We start from the raw sequence: 5,761 nt of genomic DNA on the forward strand, positions 1-5,761 counted from the left end.
GTTAAGTCTTACATGACTACGGGGTGAATTGATCAGTTCCATTCTACAAAGGGTTAAGTCTTACATGACTACGGGGTGAATTGATCAGTTCCATTTTGCCAGGTCTTTTCCAAATCCAAACAGCAGAATCTGCCAGCACCTGCAGAGGAGAGCGCTGCCTGGTCTTCCAAACATGGTAGCCTCAAGGCTCACCCAGGCAGCCTGGGCGCTCAGCAACATGAGCTGGTCAGGGCCAGGGGGAAGGTCCTCCTTGCTAGAGTAAGTCACCACGCTGCCTCCCATCCCAAGTCCTTTCTTCTTCCCAGGGTAACCCTCCAATCACTGTTTCATTCCCTCTCCTTCCAGGCACCTTCACTGACCCTCTCCCTGCATCCTGGTCCACTTCTCCTGGCTGGCTTTCCCCCGGAGGGTCACACTCCTCCATGTCTCCCTACTCTCCTTAGCACGACCTCATCCCTTATTTCCTGCCTGCCCACCATCAAAAGCCATTTCCCCCCTGCCATCAGCTTCTTACCCGTCAATCAGCTTGGGTGTCTGGTATGGGTGCTTAACTGCAGGCCTTGGGAGTTCCAGGTTAGCCGGAGTGCCAGGGTTCTGGCCCGGGTGGGCTCACATCTGGCCTTCCCTGGGGCTGCCTAGAAGAGTGGACTTCTAAGCTGATTCCAACCATGAAACCAAGCTGGTGGCTTGTGTGTGTGCAGGATCTCCCAATGAACCCCTGCCGCTGGGCATACTTCGCACCTTGCATCTCTCCCCTCCTGAACCGGCTCTGGTTGGGCCCAGCTTGGGACCTTGCTCTTCAGATGACTTACTGGGGGGCAGTCTCAGTGGCCAGGACCAGACGGGGGGGGGGGGGGGGCGGGGACCCAGCACCCACCCCTGAGAGCAGCCTGCAGACAAATGCTTTCTGTCTAAAATAACGATTACATCAGAAGAATTATTTCAGGAATGCACTGAATTTGCTGTTAGTGAAACTGTATTCCCCCAAACACTGGCAGTTTGTGCTCCCTTCAAGGCCTAAATTTAGTGCTCTAAGTGGTCTAGCCAGGGCTGGGTCATTCCGTAGGAAAAGTAAGCAGAGGCTCATTAGACTTTCCCAGCAAAGAGAGCACGTTGAGCACTGGAAAGTTTTGTTCTCTTGGTCAACCCCACACAAACGACCACCCCCAACCAAGCGCACCACCATGGAGACTGTTCTGACTCACAGTGACTCTGTGGAGAGTTTTGGGAATTTTTCTAACTCTGATTGGGAGCAGACAGCTTCATCTGTCTCCTGAGGAGTGCCCACATGCTTACTCAACACTGCACAAAACTACAGAGAAGGAAGCTCTAAAAAATGCATAAATCCTAAAGAGGTGAGAAAAACAGGAGATGACAACATTTTGGAAACTGGAAAATAGATAAATCCACAGTTATTGATGTGTACACCCAGGGAAGCAGGATCCTAAAACGGCAGTGTAAGCAGAGAACCACCATGATGAAATGTCAGAGCCCCCCAAGGCCCAGCGATTGGTGGCTGCAAGCATCTTTGAAAGTGGGGGTAGAGGCAAAATCAAAGAAGATTGTGTGGAAGGCAGATCAGTTTTTGCATACGGAGGACTGGCTTTCAGGATATAGTGGTAGAAACACAGGTGCTTAATGTAATTACTGTCAATAACTTGTACACTTTTTAAAAATACTTGTAGAAAGGTTGAAGTGGCAAAGATTTTAATAAGGTATTTACAAGACAACACTATTTTCGCTTTGTTTTATTTGTGTTCTTTCATTGTAGGGGTTATCTCAGAGGTGCTATGTCATTGGAGGGCACCCTCTTGAAGCTGTGTTAGATGTTTTTCTGTTGTTTGGTGTATGAAACCCAGGATTGATGAACCTCTATGGACAGCAAGTAGAATAAGGGTTTCAGGGGACAGGGGGGACAGGGGTGGTGATTGGGTAGGGGAAGGGGAGGGTAAAAGGCAGATGATGCCAAGGAGTCCAGGAAGAAAAAGAATGTTTGGAAACTGATTGTGGTAGCAATTGTACAATTCTGCTTGACATGATTAACTATGGAATTCTATGATTAACTATGGAATTAATATATGTATTAATTCCCAGGTAACAATATATGTTAAAAAATAGTGACTGAAGCCACCAGACACCTTATAGAATTTGGCTGAAGGCTTAGAGTCATAGTTCCACAGACCACTTCAATTGACTGAACTCATGACAGGTTAAGTGTTCGGTTGGCTCTCCTAGCTTGTTGTCTAGTGCCTGGGGCCTTGAAACCTTGCAAGTGGCCATCTAAGATACCACGACTGGTCTCTATTCACCTTGGTCCATAGAGGAAGAAGAAGAGTTAGGGACAGGAGGAGGAAATGGAATGTGTGCTTATGGTCTCTATGAATGAGTGCTCCCTTTTCCACGAGACCAGAGGTGGATGGATGGTGCCAGCTTGCACTACTAAGCATTTTGAGCATATATTTGCTAAATGAACCTTGATCAAAATGGGGGGAAATGCAGAATGGGTTTTCAAATTCTTATGGAAACCAGACTTTTTGGTGTCATGAAAGCTAGCTGAACCTCTGAAACTATTGGAATTTTTTGTTTGTTTGTTTAAGATGTAAAGATTATCTCATGTTGCCCTGACAATCTTTAAACCTTAAACCAGAAAGATTCCCTGAGGTCTTAAATAATAGTGTAGTTCAATAAGTTAGAAAGGCTTGCCTTGAGTATTGTGTTCTTTTAAGATCTATCTATATTGGATCAGACTGAGAAGAGCAATTCGGAAGACAGGAAATGTAGGAGGCAGGGAATTTATGTTAATGAAGGGGCAACAATATGAGGAATGTAGTCAATGCCCCTGAATTGTACAGGAAGACACTGTTGAATTGCTGTATGTTCTCTGCATATTCTCAATAACAACAAAAATGAAATAAATTGTAAAAAGAATAAACACAGAAAATAAACTTTATAAAGTATAGTGCAACTCCTAAGAATTTAATCAAAGAACAAAAGGACCTTTTGGGGGTTGGGTTTGGATCACACCCCAAACAATGGATCCAAATAGCCATTTGAGCCCGCTACAGATCTTGACAGGAGAGCAGTGAGTTTTCAGTCTTCTAACGGCAAAGATGTTCCAAGTTAAAAAAACTTGGCAGTAAAGAAAATTTCTTACTTGCCATAGCAAAGGGCCTCTGCTTTGGAAAGAGCATCCTAAGATCCAATCCTTGTAACCACCCTACTGGAAAGCCTCAAACCCAAACCTGTTACCATCAAGCAGACTCCAACAACTGATGACTCTCTAAGACAAGGTTGAACTCTCCCATAGGTTTTCCTAGAGTGGTTTCACGTTGGGCTGCTAACCGAAAGGTCAGCTGTTCAAAACCACCAGCCAGTTCAAAGGAGAAAGACAAGGCTTCCCAGTCCCGTAAAGGGTTCCAGGCTCAGAAACCCACAGGGGCAGTTCTACCCTGCTCTCTAGGGTCACTGTGAGTCAGAATTGACTCGATGGCAGTGAGTTTTTGAGTCTTTACAGAACCAGACTGCCTGGTCTTTCTTCCTCAGAGCTGCTGGGCCTAACCATTGACCTTTTGGTTAATAGTGAAGCACCACCAGGGCTCTTTTTGGACATCCCCTGATGGCCTGGAAGAACACTACAAGGTCGACGCTTGAGGGAGCTGCTCTTAGGATGCTCCCTCGTCTCAAACAGCTCCCTGTTGTGCTGTCAGTTCCAACTCCCAGTGACCTCATAATACACAGCAAACTGACCCATGAAGTTTTCAAGGGGTGAATCTTTATGGAAGCAGAAGGCCACGTTGTTCTCCCGTGGAACAGTAGTCGGGTGTGGAGACCTTTTCGTTAGCAGCAGAGTGTGTTTAACCACTGTGCTAAATCACCCCAGAGTATGTTGTGAGGTGCTTCTGAGTCCGTTCTAACTCGCAGTGACCCCATGCACAACAGAAGGAAGCGTGACCAGTCTGGTGCCATCCTCACCCTTGCGTTTGAGCCCATTGTTGCAGCCCCTGTATCAATGGTTCTTGCTGAGGGTCTTCTGCTTCTGCGCGTTATCAAGCACGGTGTCCTTTTCCAGGAACTGGTGACTCCTGATAACATGTCCAAAGGACGCGAGACAAGGCCTAGCCATCCTCACTTCGAAGGAGTCTTCTGTTTGTCTTTCTGCCAAGACAGTTTTGTTTGTTCTTCTGGCAAGTCATGGTCCTTTCGAGCTTCTTCACCAACACCACGATTCAAATGCACCAGTTTTTCTTTGGTCTTCCTTATTCATTGTTCAATAATAATAATAAGATTGGCTGAACTGTTGTGCAGAAGGTAGTTTTCCAGCCCGCTCTCCCAGCTCTCAACTCCCTTTTTCATCAGGTAGGAGGAGTCAAGAGAGACTCACTCTGGCAAAGATAAAAAAGCAAGTCCTCTCTGCACAGTTGAGGCAGGGATACCGTAAGCAAAGCAAAACAAAAGAGGAAGCTTAAGTGTACATATGCATACAACCTATCAAGGCAACCTCTGTGCACTTCTTAGTCTTCTTGTTCTACTGGTTCTCCACTGGATACTGGGAAGCAGGCCTTTGTTCTCTATGTAGGAAATTTTCTCTAGTAGATCTGAGCAGACTTGAAGATGCTGACATCTAGGAGTCCCCAATAAACAGCCTAACCATATCACTCAATAAGATCGCCTTACTGAAGGGTTGCGGGTAGGAGATGAGCCAGTCAGGGTGCAGTGGAGCAACGATGAAACATACAACTTTCCTCTAGTTCCTAAATGCTACCTCCCCCTCCCACTATCATGATCCCAATTCTACCTTAAAAATCCGGCTAGACCAGAGGATGTACACTGGTACAGATAGGAACTGGAAACACAAGGAATCCAGGACAGATGACCCCTTCAGGACCAGTGGTGAGAGTGGTGATACCTGGAGTGTGGAGGGAAGGTGGGGTAGAGAGGGGGAACCGATTACAAGGATTATATATAACCTCCTCCCTGGGGAAAAGTGGGTGAAGGGAGACGTCGGACAGTGTAAGATATGACGAAATAATAATTTGTAAATTATCAAGGGTTCAAGGGTTCATGAGGGAGGGGAAGGGAGGGGGAAAATGAGGAGCTGATGCCAGGGGCTTAGGTGGAGAGCAAATGTTTTGAGAATGATGAGGGCAATGAATGTGCTTTATACAATTCATGTATGTATGGATTGTGATAAGAGTTGAATGAGCCCCCAATAAAATGATTAAAAAAAAAGAAGGCCCAATTCAAGAGGCCCAGTCTTTGAAATGTAGAAGTTTTAGAGAGAAAATGATCATAAATTGGAAGAGTTCAATAAAATTTCTAGATCCAAGAGATAGGTTTCCAACTGATAGAAAGGGTCCACTTATGTCTCACTTAGCAACTATAGCATTGTCTGGTACTTTTCATTTATGATAATACTAAAAATCTATTCTCCTACTGTTTTGCATGCAGTGACAATGTGTGTCTGCCAGTAACAAACATCACTGGTGTGAGCAGAGAGTTAAACTGGCTGTGATGGTGAAGGTTACCTGTAAACTTGACTGAGCCGTGAATCTCAATACCTTGGCCGTTATATTATATAATGGGGTAAGTCAGAAGCTATGTAATAATGTAATCTGGCACTTATGTAATTATGTAGCCATCATCCATTTTATGATCTGAAGTGGTGATTTTCATATGATGCTAGTTTTCATTTAAAGACCTGATCTTTGGACCCTAACTATTTTGGTAAGTGGGGAAATGAGGAGTGAGCATAAAGGACTTC

The sequence above is a fragment of the Echinops telfairi genome, unplaced genomic scaffold (assembly GCF_000313985.2).
Source record: "Echinops telfairi isolate 266 unplaced genomic scaffold, ASM31398v2 ScPeMD7_41;HRSCAF=154, whole genome shotgun sequence".
NCBI lineage: Eukaryota > Metazoa > Chordata > Mammalia > Afrosoricida > Tenrecidae > Echinops > Echinops telfairi.